The following is a 17030-nucleotide window of genomic DNA, read 5'->3' on the forward strand; positions in this document are numbered from 1 at the left end:
GTGCAAGTGGATTATTGTCCGGGAACACAGTAAATTTTGCCCCCATCAGATAGTCCTTTAACTTCTCTGTGATAGCCCATTTAAGTGCCAGCAACTCCAACTTAAATGAGCTGTAGTTCGCATCATTACGCGCAGAAGGACGCAAGCTCCGACTGGCGTACGCTATCACGCGCTCCCTCCCCTCCTGCACTTGAGCAAGGACAGCTCCAAGTCCTTGATGGCTGGCATCAGTATACACCACAAAGGGCCTGTTGAAATCTGCATAAGCCAGAATTGGTGCTTGTGTGCCTCTTTCAAAGCATTAAAAGATGCCTTACAGTCAGGAGTCCATAGAACCTTCTGTGCACCTGATCTTTTGGTTGCCGATATGCCGACTAGCAGGGAATTCAGGGGGCGAGCAATTTTTGCGAACCCGGCAACAAACCTCCGGTAATATCCGGCCAGTCCTAGGAACGCCTGCAGCTCTTTAACAGTTGATGGTACCGGCCAATCTAGTACTGCTTTCACTTTTTCCGGGTTCGGTCTTACCCCCGAACGGTCAACAACGTGCCCCAGGAACTTAACCTCTGGTTGCAGCAGTCTGCATTTGTCTGGCTTCAATTTGAGTCCATGTTGCCACAACCGGTTGAAGACCTCATCCAGATGCTGTAAGTGGGAAGAAAAGTCAGGTGAGTCAATTATTATATCATCCAGGTAGACGAGCAGGGACTGGGCGATCTGGCCATTTAAACACTGCTGCATTAGCTGTTGAAAAGTTGCAGGGGCGTTGCAAAGGCCAAACGGCACACGCTCAAACTCATACAGCCCCAGAGGAGTAGTGAATGCTGTTTTTTCCTGATCTTGTGGGTGCATCTCAACCTGCCAGTAGCCACTGGCAAGGTCAAGCGTGGAAAACCACTCTGCCTGACTCAAACTGGTCAGTGTCTCCTCGATCCGTGGCAGCGGAAATGCGTCTTTGTGGGTCACTGCATTGAGCTTCCTGTAGTCCACACAAAAACGCAGAGTTCCATCCTTCTTCCTTACTAGAACTATTGGTGCTGCCCAAGGACTTTTGCTCTCCTTAATCACACCCCTTTCCAACATAGCAGCAAGCAGTGAGGTCATCTCTTTGTAGAGTGATGGTGGAAGTGCTCTAAACCTCTCACGAACTGGCAAAGACTCTCCGGTGTGAATGCGGTGTAGGACTGCATTAGTGCACCCAAAGTCCTCCTCATGCTGCGCTAACACCTTCTCCCACTTCTGCAGCATAGTGGCCAGTTCTTTCTGTTGCTGTTCTGTCAGGTCTGGCCTATTAACTAGGTTTCTCACCCCCTCAGTCAGGTTATGCTGTCTAGTATCCGCAGTGCTGTGTACAAGCGCCACCTCAACCACGCCTCCTTCCTCCAAGGACAGGCTAACTTTGTCTGGACCGGATACATCTGCTGGGTTGATCTGGTAAAGACGTCCAAATTTTTGGTAGTGGCCAACTGTCTGACTGTAGGGATGCGGATTACAGATGCGTACAGGAATTTTGCCATCTCTCACCACACCGATAGTTCTGGCCACTCCCACTTCTCCAGCACTCTGTGAGGCCTCAACCAAGGCGGAGTAGTCTCGTCCATCGTTTTGCAGTCAGGTTCTAGCTCACACCAGCAGTTCACTGTTAGGGGGAACAGTCACCGGTCGCGCCCCAGCCAGCCGCACGTGACCCAGAAATCCATCTTCTGCGGTGGTGGCCTCAATATGCTGGCAGGCTGCAAAAGCTTCCCTCCATGGGCTACCCAGCTTCTGTGGTGGGGGAGGAGACTCTCTAGGCAACTTAGCAAGGACTTCTTGACATGCAGTCACAACATTCATGCCCACAATGAGAGGCTGAGTACAGTCATCATCCTTTACCACCACCACACCTCGGCCAGGAATGTTTACCCCTTCAACCTCTAAGTCCACGATGGCATAGCCAACATAGGGGATCTCCAGACCATTAGCTGCTCGTAGTTTGAACAGTGGTGGGGTCTTCCCAAGCCTAGTCTGGCTGAAGTGTTTATTAAACATACCCTCCGCCATCAGGGTGACCTGCGACCCAGTATCCAGCAGCCCTTTTAGTTCAACCCCCTCCACAGTGATTTTTATTGTTGGACATTGGCCTACGAATGCTTCAGTGGCCCTTGACGCTGATGTTAACTCAGCCATCCCCACCCCACGGACCTCGGCGGCGGGTACTACTAGTTTAACCCTGGTTCTGGGGTGGATTGTGCCTGACAGAACCTAGCGATATGTCCTGCTCTTTTACACCGTCGACAGATGGGCCTACCTTGTTCATCGTGCTGGTTGTATGTGACTGGCCTACGAAGCCCCCTAGCTGCCACTGGTGGCTCAGTGGTGGCTGTAGCAGATGACTGGTGAGGCTCGAGTTCTCTAATTAGTTCTTGGTTACTCCTCTCATCTCTTTCCGCACCTCCTCCAGGATTTCCTGTTTGAGGGTTTCTTTCTAATCCAACAGCGGCCCTTTGGATGAATTGGGTTGGTTATTGACCATGAAGCATGTTACCACAGCAGATGAGTTTCCATATTCAGCGTCCAACAGAAAGGCCTCCTGCCGCAAGTCCTCAAAATCCTCCTCTGGGTGGCGACGGGCATACACTGTTAATGCTTGGGCTAGCGGTCCTGCCCACAACCGCAGGAGTAGTTGGTCCTTAAGAGCCGAAGCAGAGGGAGATTCGTCAGGGTCATGCTGCTGCAGCCTGCAGTGTAACTCACAAATAAAAGACGGAACAGTTTCATTTGCTTTCTGGTTACAACTAAAAAACTGTGACCTTAAAACAGCAACTGGGGTCCGGTCCCCATACAGAGAGTCCAAGTAGAGAAAGATTTTCCGAACAGTGTCTTTTTCAGGTTCCTGCAAGACACCAACTTGCCGCTTGGCGTCCCCTGCTAATGCTCCCAAGACTATGGCCACTCTCCTGGGCTCTGTGACCTCTTGAGACCCCAACAAACCATCTATCTGCTCCTTCCAATCACAGAGCTTTAACTCTTCACCTGGTCCCTTAAACCTTGGGAGCCAAGGAGCACCTGGGTACACTGGCATCATCATCATCATCTTGGCTGGTACCTCTTTGGTATGTTAGTGTGCTCGAAACCCAGATCCTGCCGACGAAGCCAAATTAGAAAGGTATGTAAGGCCTGTAAGGGTTGAAAGATGGGTTAAATAATAAAATGAATAAGGATATTAAACAGCTAGGGGAATGATCTGGGGAGAGCACACAGACCACAAAAGAGGACCCGAGTTCTTGGCCACAATGATTGGGCAATAAAAATATGAATCGCCACTGGGTTCCAGTTAAACACACTTAAAAGAGCATAAAATCATTCTAAAATTCTAGGGAAAGATTAAAAACAGTAAAACAAGATAAAAATCCCAGAACCAGTTAAAACAGGATAAAGGAAGGCTAAAAGTCCAAAGAACAGTTAAAACTGGTCTAAAAAGGCAGCTTAAAGGGAGGGATCACGGATCCCAAACCAAGGGGGCCTCCTCTCCACGCCAGACTTGGCTCTTGGGGTCGACTTCTCCCGACGCTGATCCGAGGATCCCTCTGATCATGCACACTAAGACCTGGGAGGCGGGGCTCCCCTCCGCCTCTGGGGTTTGTGCGTCACACAGGCACCCCTCTGCGTCACCTCCAGCTGGCTCCCCTGGACACGCTGGAATCTGCGGAAACAGGCAAGCGGCAGCACAAAAAGTAATCAATCCCTGATGCAGGCTGCCACCAGCCTTCCCGCCTACTTCTACCACTCTGCTAAAGCACGTCCAGCTACTTACTACCCTGCCCTGCCCCTGCGTGTTGATTGCGTTGCAGACTGGTGGTTCCAGCGCTCCAAGCACTCTCGGAGCGTGTGCCCCGATCACAGGGGTCCTCCCAGCGTCTGGCGTTCCCGGCGTTCCAATCGAGCACCGCGTGCGTGTGCCTGCTGTTGGCGTGCGACCAATGGGTGTGTCTATAGAAAGCATGCAAAACACAGGTAGCACCACAAACATGCACAAAAGAAGAAAAAACACACTAAAACATGCAATCCCCCCACATGATCACATCAGTATGAACGTTTAACGTTTTTCTGTACTTTATTTTAGATTTGATAGGAGCAATTGCGGTTTCCTGGCATCTGACCAAACCTTGAACCACATCACCAGCATCTTGCCAGTGCCAGCAACTCCTGGTGGGCATGAGCATGAAACCCTCTTTGGAGAACTACAACAACAGATTGGTCTAAGAGCTTCTTTGCAGTGGGAATCAGCTATTGGGAACTACATCACCCTAAAAAACATTGCTGGTCTGTAAAACCTTTAGGGATGTATTTGCATTGTAACTAAACCAGGGGATCCCAAAATCAGCAGGAAGCAGACTCTCAAACCTGGGTTTGGGCACCCAGAACTAAACTAATACAACCTTTCAATGTATGGTGTTAGCTATATGTCATTTTCCTCTCTCTCCTGTCATTTCATGTGTCAAATAAAGTTTTCTGTGCCTGAAAAAAACTTTACAAAAATGTCTGTAGTCCAGTATTTTTTATTACAGAGAGTAAAATGTTGCAGTACAACTCATGTTTCAAAGTGTAACATAAAGTATAACAAATATTGTAGCACTGAAATATAACTGGGTGTGGCAAAATTAACTTTTACAGAAAAAAAATTCATTGGTCTAAAAGCACCCAAAGCCAGGGGAATTCTTGATTTCTTGATTGATTCCCAAGTCCATGTTGGCTTTACAGGCACTATAGGAGTCCAAAAGAGGAATCTTTAAAATGTTGGCACAGGTATTCGCCATTGGTAATGTTGATGTTGAGGAAGATATGAAGTGAAGGCGTGGCAGAGGACTCATACCAGCAGGAGGAACACGTGGCACACCTGCAGCTAACATTAACACCTCCTCCAAGGTCACGGCGCTGTCATCTTCTAAAAGTAGATAGAAAAAATTGACAATACAAACCACCTTTATTAAAATTTAGGATGATAATAGGATTATTTTTATCATGTTTTACACTTTTATGATACTATTTCACATTTTCACAAATCAGGGAAAAGGTTTAAGGAATCAGAAACTGTGTTTAATGTATTCTTTACAATCTAAATGATAATTGAATCCAGGTTTGAGCAGTCCAGGTCCAGCAGTTTTTCAATAGGACCTGGTCTGAGGTGGACTCAGTGCATAAAATGCGATAAAAAAATCATCCTTTTTCACATTTTCACAAAGCAGAAACTGTGTTTAATGTTTAGAATCAAATGCATAATTTAATCCAGGTTTAAGCAGTCCAGGTCCTGTGGTTTTTGAACAGGGCCTGGTTTTAGCTGATTGATTATAGTGCAAAAAATGCAGTAGAATGTTCTTTTAGTGCCCTCGCAAAGCGCGAAAGCTGTGAAACAGAAGCCAACTTCAGCGTCGGTCCACAATGTAGCCATCAGGATAAAAACATTAGCTTAGAGCTTCTCCCAAGTGTGTGCAGCTAGTAGCTAGCTACAAGCTCTGAAATACATTTTTTAGACTGACGGCCAGCAGAGACTTTGCCGCGCGGTAAAGTAGAGGCGGAAGACACAAATGTGCCCGTGAATCATTCGTGTTCGGCGTGAACACAGCTTCATTAGTGGTCTTTCTTTACACTGGACTGGGTGTGTCTGTGTGTTAGCCAAAGCTAACAATAACTGGAATAAAACCTAGGGTTACCTCTGGCCAGACCAAAAAACATCAAAATTACACATAGTAACATTTAACACCAACATGTTCACTTACTTCACTTTCTCGTTCAGTTTCCGATTCATACTCCAGGATTCTTCCTTCTTTTCCAGCGGTGTGTGTAGCAAAAGCCAATCCACTTCTTCGTGTACATTCTGCAATCTGACACCTCATCTGTTGTGGGGTCACTTTCATGATGATGTCACTTCCGCTAAGTTTTTCCTTCTAATTGCAGCTGTTTTCCTGGATACATCGCTTTTTTATGTTTATATTTCATTTTCTTTTTTTAGCATTGCTTTTTTTTGTTGTTTGCTGTGATGCCAGTTATTATTTGCAGCGTTTATTTATTATTTGCATTTTCTCTTTTGTTATTTGCATTTCATTTTCTTTTTGTTTGCAGTTGCTTTTTTTTTTGCTCTCTTTTTTTTTTTGCTTTAATGGCGTTTCTCGGCCACCGTAGAGACTGAAAGGATAATGTAATGTCAAGGATGACACTCAGACTTTTTACCTGAGGGGAGGGAAAAACTGGAGAGCAATCAATGGAAAGTGTCAAATTGGAAACTTTGGAAAGGTTGGATTTGGAACCTATAAGGAGTAAGTCAGTTTTATCACTGTTACTTTTTAGGAAGTTTAAGGTGAACCAGGTTTTTATTTTAGACAGACAGGAGGAAAGGGAGGTAGGTGGAAGAGTAAAACTTCAAACTTTAAATCAAGTCAACATTAAACAGTTATCACAATTGTGATTTCGATCACAGAAACAAAATGTTTGTTCTTTTCGTTTGTCCTTTAAGGTTTTTAAGGTAAAGTATCTAGAGGTAGTTACTGTAATGACAACACAACTCATTAAGGCAATAAAAAATGATCTATTATCTTTTGAAATGCATTTGTAGTTCACTCTCTGTGTTAATACATAATGATTGATACCTGTTGTCACATTTGAACGTTTATCGGAAGAGTTATCGAGGTCGGAAGTCCGAATCTCTGAATATCTTTTTAACTCTACCGAACTGCGGAAGCAACTGTCACGCAGACAGCTCTCAGAGCGAGTGTGAAGCTGCCGGTAGCCTCATGAACTCTGAATGGAGACGTGATTACTGAGTAGAGTTTACAGTAGAACTCTTCATAACAAATGAACTTGATCTCTCAACACCACTTGTGTCTTCCATGCATTGTAAATGACATAAACACAGACACTGGTCCATGTAGCAATCAGGCTAAAAGCATTAGCTGAAAGCTCCTCCTACACACGGCCTCGACATCGAGCTCAGGATCACATTGTTGGACAGCCTACAAGCAGGGAATGCCCAAGCAGGCAGCCGTCTCCTCCTGCAGTGGATCTCTGTCTGCAGGCGTAACAAGCAAGCGAGCTCCGCCAGCCCCGCACTGCTGGCTGCTGGCAGACAGAGAGGTGTCACCGGCAAAACAATCCCTGATTCACTTCCGTTGTGGCTTTCTTTTGATTGCATCACTTTTTAAAAAATTTGACCCCCGCCACATACTCGAAAAGTCACCAAAATTTGCACACACTTAGGATAAATTAAAAATTAATTTTCCACAAAGTCAACGTAACCCCCGAAGACGATGACATCACGGCGAGCGATCCCGTAAAAAAAAAGGAATGGGCCGAAAATCTCTTATGGGGCCAAAAAAGATGTATTTCAAAACAGTTACGAAACCAAACACACATGTTGGGGATATCCCAAGAAAGTTTTGAAATCATTATGGGACGGCCACACGACCTACGGCTTGGCGGCCATTTTGTGGCGAACTCTGTCTGTACAATTTGGTTACATTGTTTACAAAGTACTGAAGTCTTTTTATCACAAGTAGAAAGAAAATTAATTCTGTAAGAAAAAATATGGGGATGCCTCTCAAACAGCTCTAAAGTGGCATGTATACTTTGTTTAATTTGTCTTAAGGGAAAATTTGAGTGTAATAAAAAGAGGAGTTATGGTTTTTATTTAATCAAGGATTTTTCTGTTTAAAAAATTTTCACAGTTTTACATAAATAAAATGGCAAAATTGGGGCTGTTTTTGTTTATATGCTTTTTTTTTCCAGATTGCTGATAAACCTAACAAGATGACCGTGAACCACAAATCTCCATAAGATCCTTTGGATCAACAGTGAGACATCAGGTATATAAAGGCTGTGGCATCAGTCAATGTATCTTGTAAGACAGAAAACCAAATTCTTATCTGTAATCTGTAAAATTCCATGAAATTATTAAATTCGAGACATTTTAGAGGTATTCAAAACTGTAAAAGTTCTGAGCTTTGGTCAGATATTGACAAAGAAACACTGTCATTTTAATGCTGGATTTTTTTAGTAAAATTGGACGGCACTTATTTTTTGTAAAAGTTTGTTGATAAAATTCTTACTGTGTGTCTTACTTAGCAGTACCCTGTTCCTAGTAAATTGGAGGAGCCAAGGCTTCATTTGTTTTTTGTTTTGTGATGATCAATGAAATAAATGACAACCTGGTTTTAAATTAAAATGTTTAATGTAATACACAGTAATAAGATCTAAAAACATTAAGTGGTGTGCTGAAGTCAAGTAGCCATGTTGGTAGCTGGGTAATTCTACTCTAATGGAGCGCGACTTGCTCGTTAGCAGCTGACTTGGCAGCTAGCCGTGTGCGGCTGGATTGTGTGGCTACAACCGGCCCTGGGTTGCATTTCGAGACAAGGAACAAATATTTAATCAAATATTTGTAGTTTCGTATTATTTTATCTATTAGTGAAGTCCAATATCAGATAGCTTGAAATCTGACTTTGCTTCTTTGAAGCTCACTCAGTTAATCAATAGTCCTACCCGTCATAATATTAAGTGCCCCTCTAGATCCTCCTTAATTGATCTTATTTTGTCCCACACAAGTACACTGATTATATGTATTTTTGCAAACGACCCAAGTCTGTAAAAAACTGTAAAAAACCCAAACTGTAAAAAAAAAAACAAAAAAGTTGCCACTAGGGGTGTGACAATAACCGCACTTGTTTTTTTTTGGGGGGGGGGGTTGTGTGTGAAAGTTCTGCATATGGTGCATGATTGGAACTATAATAAACACATTAAAAAACATTCATCTTTGCTGATAATTTACTTTTCTGCTAGTCCTGTGTTCAGACTTCAAGGGTTTCTGGGGGAAACCTTTTATTACTGTTCTCCTTCACTCCCTCTTGCGCTGCACGCGCTCCCTCTTCTTACACACACGCGCGCTGTTTTAGCAGCACACACATTCTCATTCTACAACAGAAGTTTCCAGCTCACGAGAAATACGACAAATTTACTGTGTTCTAATTCTTAATTTCCATTACAAGCAGCGTGCGTTCTTGAGTGCGCGACACGGCCGCCCACCGGAGGATTTTGTGTTGGGGGGCTTTATTACTGTTCTCCTTCACTCCCTAACACCAAACATGAACGCCCACTGTTAAAAAATGTCACTACATGTTTTGTTTGGGAACTATTTTGTGCAGCGCAAAGTTGCGTGTCTGTAAAAACAAAGGCGGAGCCTCCTGCCCCGCGTTCTTCATGGGTGTCAGGCTTCATGGCTACCGGAAAGGTGACAAAGTGTCTGCAGTCTGTTTATTACTGGGCAATATATAATAATCTGAGAAGATGTCTGTACCAGAGAGCACAGGTGAAGGCTCGCTTGCAGCTCCAGAGCAGTCCGCTGCAGAAGAATCAACACGCACCCCCAACACACTTGTGTGTGCTCCATCCTCCTACATACGCAGCGCTCTGATACACACACATAGTCATTCTACAAAAAAACCTATTTAGTTAGTTCATTAGTTAGATAGGTAGTAGTTAGTTGTTACTGTTATTTGTCAGAATACTGGGTTGTAATAATATTCATTTGCAACGCAGCCGCCGGGGGATTTTGTGTTTGGCGGGGGGGGGGGGGGGGGGGGGGCGGTTAACCGCGACACCGCACTCCCTGCTGGTTCATCAAAAATCCCACACTGTCACAGCTCTAGTTGCCACCTTTAAAAATGTCCAATTCCCCAAAACTAAATCGCATATCCTGGTAAAAAGAGATTCAAAATCAGAATGCTATCTTGGTGAAACAACAAAAAGCTTACTCCTAAAAAGTTTTGGTAGACAGTGAAATTCACTTGTGACCACGCACAAGCAAATGACCTTCCGAACTTCCTAACTAAAGATGTCAAATATGTAACAGAGAAATAAGCCATACTAGACTATTTTAACAAGCATTTTATTTCAGCTGGTTATATTTCTGATTCTTTAATCCAAAGTTAAACTAAATTTATGTGCATGTGCTGCTGACCTCTTGACCGGGCCACCCCTGTAAAATAGTTCTTGATCTCAATAGGTTTTTAAAAAAGGTTAAAAATAAACCGTATTGCCATAGTAGAGATTTCAGAGAATTCCATTTCAGAGAAGTCCATCACATGAAGTCAGTGGTTGATGCCTTTCTTTTTTTATACCCCTCCCCCCCCTTTTCTGTTATGTTTTTTGTCATCTTTACACCTTTGAGCTAGAGAGAAGTTTTTCTGGGCTGATTCTTCATTTGTTGTTCAACTGTGATGTTATTATGTGTGCTTACGAATTATCTGTACTGTTCGTAGTGGAGCATCCAGATATCGCCATATACTTAAAAAAAGCAAACCATAATGGCTGTGATAGATAGTTGTGTGTTGTAGACACGTTGAAATATGTTTAAATGATTAATTGAACATTAAGCTGATTTAAACTCCTACAGTGCTGTGTCCATTCAGCTTCACAAATATACACAATGTCTGAAACACGGGTTTCATCTCAGTGAAAAGCCATCTTGTGTTTTCCAGTAGTATTATTATCCCCCTGCTGTTTGCCATGCTCACGTTATTTTCTGAGTACACCTCCTGTTGCTGATGTACCCATGAGTGGAATTTCCTCATGATTTCTTGACAGAAGTTATAAACAAATAGAAAAAGACTGTATATTCTTTGCTAAATAAAATAGGTTAGCTCTCTTCTCCTAAAGCTGTTTTTAGTTCATTCTCATGTATATTTTTAATTATATGTCTTTATTTATTTAGCTAGAAATATAAATAGTATTATTTATGTAAGAAACCAGTTAAGTTTTTTGAGAGGTTTTTATTATGTTAACTATTACATTGATAAAGGACATTTCAAATTGTACTTAGTAAATCTTTCAAATGGTGTTTATGGTTTAAAAATCAGGAAATACCGGAAAGGGAAACCTCAAACCCAGTGAAACTTCCCGAAACTAGCACCATTTTTTTCTAATAACAGGATGTATGGTGTCATGAAAATGTATTGTGCTAGTATAATGTATTGCTCACCAAAAATTAGACCCCAAACTAACAAGTGCAAAATGCGAGTACAATTATTTTTGCTTAAAATGCACATAGTATGAGGGAGAAATAACTCGGCAGGCTTTTCCATTCCAAAGCTAAAGAATGTAATAAATACATTCTACAATTAGTTCAACCTAATGGTTAATTTCTTGGATGGAATGTCTTAGACGAACACCTTTCCAAACCCACATCTGAACTCCAGCTTTGTTTTAAGCAAACACACCTGACCTCTAAATGGATTTCCTGGGGCAGGGTTTAAACCTGTGACCCCTTCTCTGTTAAGGTGGAGCCACCTTTGATGCCCCTCACCTTTTCGTAGCTCATAAGCACTCGAGAAACAACCTTATTGGTAAACTTAAGCTTGAATATCTCCCAAACCTATTCCTGTTACACAACATCTTTTGGCAGAAACTCTTTAGATAAGATATTACATGTTGGCATGGCAATGCTGGCGTCAGGTGTAACAAAACATGTAAACTTGTGCCTCATGAGGAAACTGTTGTGTCTAAGGTCATGAGAGTTTGTGTGCGTTTCTTATCAAACACTAAGCTGCAGGATTTATTAACTATAAAGGCTCAAAAGTTGAGCTCTTAAAAGCAATGTTACACACGGCAGTAGTTTTCTCTGAGACATAAAGCAGCAGCTTTTCTGTGCTTGTGGGAATTCACAGATGGGCAAGGAAACTCCTAAAACTTTCCCAGCAGTTGAACACACTGGCTTTATGTACTTTTAGTACTCCCATCCCTTCTTCACTGTTCACAACTGTTCCTTCTACAATCTGTTCACACCCCTCACTTCCTAGACACACCTTCTCCCAATTGCTCTCATTATAGCGTTTGATGTCTAGTGCAGCTTGCACTTCCAGATGCCCCTGAGGAGCAAGGAAGCAGGCGTGGATGTCTGGTTTTTTCCTTTGTAAAGACAGGTGAAGGGTCATTAGATTAGCTTGTCAGATTTGCTGCCAGTACCGACGTTCTCACCTCTTACATCCCTGGAGTGTAGCTGCACTCTGATGTGTGAAACAAGCTCAATGTAAAAACCAACTCATTTTAATTCAGCTGACCCTGGGATATAGCTAAACTTGCAGCTGGTGTTTGGTGATTGATGGTTTTGGAGAAGGTCATGCCTTCCAGTATACGTCACCATCATAAAGTTGTTAACCATTTTACACAGCCCTGTCTCTAGAGGGTATAAGCCATTGTAATAGCAACTGACTGAAGTGTGCTACATCAGCTGCATGTCTTATTAATCCCTGTAAAGATGCTTTTTTTCTAGTGAGCCTAAACTTTCAACGATCCACTGTAATCAGGCTGGGTGAAGGGAACACCTTCAAGACCAATAAATGTAGCTGAAAGTGTTGAGTACTTTGTTGTTCTTTCCACCAATGTGTGTACGATTGAATTCTCCATTTTGAAAAACTGCTCCTCCTGCAATGACTAGGAGATTAGCTGCTGATAAGCTACTAGAGCGAGGCGGAAAATGTATTTGTCAGGCACAATTCTGCAAGTTTTCGACTCTACACTGTAAACCCGGATAGTCCAATGAGCTCAAAAGTTTTATAATCACTGAACTCAAAAGTAACAAACAAGTTAAGTCAGCTTAAAACCTATAAGCCGATTCAACTTTGACCACAGTTATAACTTTATTGGACTAAAACATTTTGAGTAAACGAAACCTTGGAGTCAAAACTTATGAGTAATGAGACGTGATGACGTCATAACGTACGCCCATGAACGTGAACTCAGCCACAGAAGTCTTCAAGATGGCGGAGGTATGATGCGAGTGTCAGCTGGCCCAAGTTGATAACTCACATACGTCTAGGTAAGTCGTATTATTTTATTTTTTATTATATTTTATGACTTTCGCCTCTGTATTATATATTTGTTGCTTATTTTGATGTTCCTTCTAGTATATCCTTTGTATTCATGACGTGCTCCACGAGTTTGTATGTATCTTCGAATATTTGTTCTGAATTAAACAATTATGTATGTTTTGCAGTATCATGTCATCAGAGAATTATTGCTTGTGGTTAAAAGAAGTTGTTGGGGCAAAGTTTCAAGTTTTACGTTTACCGAGTTGGTTGGCGCACATTTTAAATTATCTAACCGTTCCTACTAGCTAACCGTTACTACTAGCTAACCGCTAGCTAGCTCTGGCAGAGCGGCTGCCACAGCCACATATACGACTCGGTGGGAATTGCCTTTTTTTCTACTACTTTTTACCACAGGCTCTGTGATTTGGTAATCGTTATGTTTTTGTGTAACTTGTATTTCACGTAGTAACCTAATAAATGCAAATGTGGGCTAAGCTAGCTGCCTTACGCTAACGTGTTCTCGTATCTTCTTTAGTGAACCGGGGCGGTGCGTTTGAAAAATAAGAGCGGAGGTAAGTTTTGATTGTAAATAACATGGCTGCAATATTTAAGACACGAGCAGCTCCCAGTCCAATGAATCCTCCGGCTATGGAGAACATTTGACCTTATTGACAAATTAAATTAATTATAAATAAGTAAAAATGTCCAAGCTACCTTAATGTTATGTAACAGTTATAACTTTGTCCTGAATTGGGCTCGAGTTAAAATACTAAATGTATCATATAGTTTGCTTAAGACTCAAAAAACGGTATTTTGGCCAATGGTTTGGTTGTGATTTGTGTTTCACAATGTCAAATATTTTAAAAAAACTGTTTTGTCTCTTCCTAAAACATCCTCTGAAATATGTCATTTTAGCTAATGCACAAATATTAAAAAAATATTAATATGCATCCTAGATTACATATTGTGGACAGAGTATTGAGGCCATTGTAAAATGCAGCGGTTTTTCCAAGCTACCAGTAGCTTGAAAAAGCTTTAAATTGTTAAATTGTGTAACATTCAATTTTTTTTTGTAGATGTGAGCTGAGTTTCATCGCATCACAAATGTCAACCTGCGAAAACGGTTTTATTTTGACCTGGATAGACAGACGCAGAGGATGCTGATCTTTTTGAGACAGAAGGCAGCACGAACCGGAAGGCTCTATGCGACATTCTGCACCTCTATGATAAACAGGTGAGGTGTAACTGCATGGCATAATCAACATTATGCATTAGTATAGCTAAAAGACGGGAATGACTTGGATCGGTTCATATGAATTACTGAGCGTTTCTAATAAAGTGAATGACTGTAAATGTTTACTTCACTGGAGAAAAAAACATCAACGTTGATCCCAATGCATTTGTAAATATGAATTTAATGTCATCTTATGTTTGGTGTATTTTTTTAAATAACTGTACAATTTTAAGATTATTAAAAAGACTAGATGAACTGAACTGAGCCAGACCAAAGGGTGCAGTCATTTGATATATGTTTGCCATATTAATTTGTCTTTGTCTCTATGCAGCAAGAGCAGACTGCTGATGTCAAATGTACTCCTGTCCTGTACTGGCTTCTAATATACAAACGTGAGGAGGACCCACAGTTCTTCAAAGTTTGGAATGTAAGTACTTTATGACGGATAATGTTTTATTCACTAAATAGTACCAGTGAAAGTGTGCTGGTTAATACTCCAGCTGTGTGGGTAATACAACTTAACCAGAAAGTCGTGCCAAAGCAATGTTATGTGGCAAAGCACATAGTCTCCTAAAATATTGCACTCCAGCTCATCTGTGCTCCTGTACCTTACCGTGGATCTCGACTATGGCTCGTCTCTGGCCCACAGCCGTCCCCTATTTCATCTGGATGACGCCAATCTGCTGGACTTTAAAAATGCAGTTGTTGAGCTAGAAAATGTAATTCTTCTCTAAGAGTTCTGGTACATCGCCTGTCCGTCCTGGGGGAGGAGTCTTTTTCTTATTTTTTATAAAGGAGTTTTTACTAACTGTGTAAGAGGGTCTAATGGCAGGGATGCCCAGTTTAGTTTAGTCTGTTTAGTTTAGTTTAGCCAATACCTAATGTATTATGATTTCATGTTCTTGTACAATTGTCGGTATGAAGCCCATGGAGACGACTTCTGTTGTGACATAGGACTATATAAACAAAATTGAACTGAATCTTTGCTCTTAAGTTGCATTGGCAAGAAGGTGACATTCTTTCCAGCAGGTTGTGTCATTTTTATGGAGATGTTCTGTGCTGTAGTTGAAAAACTGCCCCATAACAAAGACACAACCTGGTGGAGAGTAACGAGTGCTAACTGTGAGAGCATGACATCAGGAAAGAGTTCCAGAGGGTAAATACTAGGTAAGAAGCTGGGCCGGATGTCGTGTCCTGAAAGGTGCTGAGCATCCAGCACAAGCTGAGAGTTATGTTGGTGAAACTGGTTAGGTGGAGGGAGGGGTGGGGTTTGGGTGAATAAATGTGATCCTGTTTTCAGATTGTCATGTTACAAAAGCTTTTGTTTATTTTTTTGTGTACAGTGCCTTATGGAATCATGAGTATTCTTACAAGTAGTCTTATTTTGATTTCATTTGATTTCGTATTATATAAGCTCTGTTCTTCCAGATCCTTTTCAAGCAATAAATCAAGCTCTACATGACTTTAGTTAAAGATCACTGTATTGAATTAAGCAAATGTGATTTAAGTGACGTTTTTGTTTTATTTTCTGTCTTTTTAATCTATACATTTCATCATTTCTGTAATGAGTTTGATAAATATGTGTAAATTATTTATTGCTTTGACTACAATGCTTGAAATCATACATTTAAATCAATTTTAATAATTTTCCTGATGTGTAATTTCTGACCTTCTCTTAAAATGTAAATTTCAGGTTGTAGTTTTTGCATAAAGTTTTCTTCCCTCAAGCGATCAATTCTTTCTTTAATACTACACTGGTTTTTTTTCTTTGCAGATTAGTCACCAGAGGCAGACATCAGCAGCACCTCTGTTGGCATTCTGACCGTCAACAAGAACAATACAAATTCAGTTCATTTCTGTCCGCTCAGTACAGCAGTTGTGGTGGAAGATGAGCTTGTGGTAGGCGACATTCCCAAATGGGTATTTTTTTGAGCGCTAATGTTTATAGGGAAAGGGCATCCTAAGAAAATGCTGTTTTATGTGGGAAAAGTGTAAAAAAAAAGGCTAATAAACCATTTTTGCTTTCCTTGAAATGTAAGAATGCTCTTTTTTATAAAGTTGTATAAGGAAATGGTGTAAAAAAGATTAGTGCTCATTTTTTGCTTTTCTTGAAGACTGATGTATTTTTTTATGGCTTGTGCACTTTTTTTTTTTACACAAATTGTGCAGTGTTTTACATTTTCTAGTACCACAAGTTGTTCAAATGTACTTGTGTAAGGTGGTTTAAAATTAAACTTGCAATTACAATTCTGCCGCAGTTTTTCTTTTGTAAGAATGGTCCTGACTAAGAAGGACAAATAAGAGTAGTTTAGACTTCAAATGATTAATTTTGAGTTGAGATATATTAAAGTTTTTTAGTTAATTTACTAATGTATTAAGGTTCAATAAAAACAAAATATTGTAGTTCAGTAAAGTAAGAATCTTTAAGTTAGTTAAATAAGAAATTATAGTTTAATCTTAGTTAAATTGTTATTTTAACTGTTATTATTTACTGTTTTACTGTTATTTTTAATTTTATTCAACTCAAAGATTTTAAGTTCAAATAACTTATACTTTTTAAGTAAGTCAACTTAAAAATTATTCCTCAAAAATTTTGAGTTCACTGAACTTATTCGGGTTTACAGTGTAGAAGATGAAAGTTCTGTAGTGTTCATCACAGATAAATAATCAAAGAAATCACATTGTATGATTTTTAAATAATGTATACATATAATGGTGCAGATCAAAGGTATTTGGTGGTCAGTAACAGAAGTTCACCTCAATACCTCAAGCCTAGTTGGCAATGACAGAGGCCAAAAGTTTTCTGTATATCTTTCTCGCCACATACAATCAATAATTCTGTCCCTTAAAGACGTGCTGCTTATTTAAAAAGCTAGTTTATCCTCCACTCACTACCTGTTATAAATGGCAGCTGTTTGACTTGTTATCTGTAGAACATAGGCAAGGCAAGGCAAGGCAAG

At 40.9% G+C, this 17030-nt stretch overlaps 2 long non-coding RNA genes across 3 annotated transcripts; one reads left to right on the forward strand and one right to left on the reverse strand.

Annotated features, from left to right (window-relative positions):
- Window positions 1-4525: 4525 nt before the first annotated feature.
- Window positions 4526-6022, reverse strand: LOC144994803 (uncharacterized). Its single transcript, XR_013658447.1, has 2 exons — window positions 5760-6022; window positions 4526-4927 (listed from the first exon to the last, which is right to left on the reverse strand). It is a non-coding gene; the product is annotated as an uncharacterized LOC144994803 (long non-coding RNA).
- A 6685-nt stretch (window positions 6023-12707) lies between these two features.
- LOC144994906 (uncharacterized) lies at window positions 12708-14836 on the forward strand. Of its 2 annotated transcripts, none has more exons than XR_013658597.1 (3): window positions 12708-13408; window positions 13913-14070; window positions 14402-14836. It is a non-coding gene; the product is annotated as an uncharacterized LOC144994906 (long non-coding RNA). The 2 variants fall into 2 exon arrangements; XR_013658598.1 differs by having other exon boundaries at window positions 13380-13408; window positions 13981-14070.
- Window positions 14837-17030: the final 2194 nt, after the last annotated feature.

Source organism: Oryzias latipes, chromosome 10 (assembly GCF_053564925.1).
Source record: "Oryzias latipes strain Hd-rR chromosome 10, Olatipes_Hd-rR_3.1".
NCBI classification, from domain to species: Eukaryota; Metazoa; Chordata; class Actinopteri; order Beloniformes; family Adrianichthyidae; genus Oryzias; species Oryzias latipes.